The 384-nt window shown below is 50.5% G+C and overlaps 1 protein-coding gene across 1 annotated transcript in view; it reads left to right on the top strand.

Annotated features, from left to right (window-relative positions):
* The window catches only part of PPP1R13L (protein phosphatase 1 regulatory subunit 13 like), a 14,160-nt gene that overhangs the window by 9,282 nt on the left and 4,494 nt on the right, over positions 1 to 384 (top strand). The window lies entirely within an intron of this gene.

Below are 384 nucleotides of genomic sequence, written 5' to 3'. Positions count from 1 at the left end.
GGGGGATGGCCACGCCGCAATCCCTTCTCCTCCATTCTCCTCTCGGAATCTTGGGCACGCACGCACACGCACCCAGCATGAGTTTTTTAAGCCACTGGGTCCGGGACGCGAACCACGGTCGACTACGTGGGAGTCCAGCGACATAGCCATTACTCTAACTGCTGGTTCCCAGCTTGCTTTCTTACTTTCCTTCTCTTTCTCTTTCTCTGCCTGCCTCTCTCTGGTGAACGTATGTGCACTATAGCACACAAAATAATAACAATAAATAAAATTAAATATTAAAGAAAAAGATTCTTGTTACAGGGTGCACACGCTTGCCAGACAGAGAGCAAGAAACAGAGCCAGAAAGTGAGAAATCACCCCCCCCCAGGGAGGCGGGCCACG

This window comes from Tupaia chinensis, unplaced genomic scaffold (assembly GCF_000334495.1).
Source record: "Tupaia chinensis unplaced genomic scaffold, TupChi_1.0 Scaffold000067_1, whole genome shotgun sequence".
NCBI lineage: Eukaryota > Metazoa > Chordata > Mammalia > Scandentia > Tupaiidae > Tupaia > Tupaia belangeri.
Note: the sequence above shows the minus strand (reverse complement) of the source record. Positions and strands in the feature narration are given on the sequence as shown.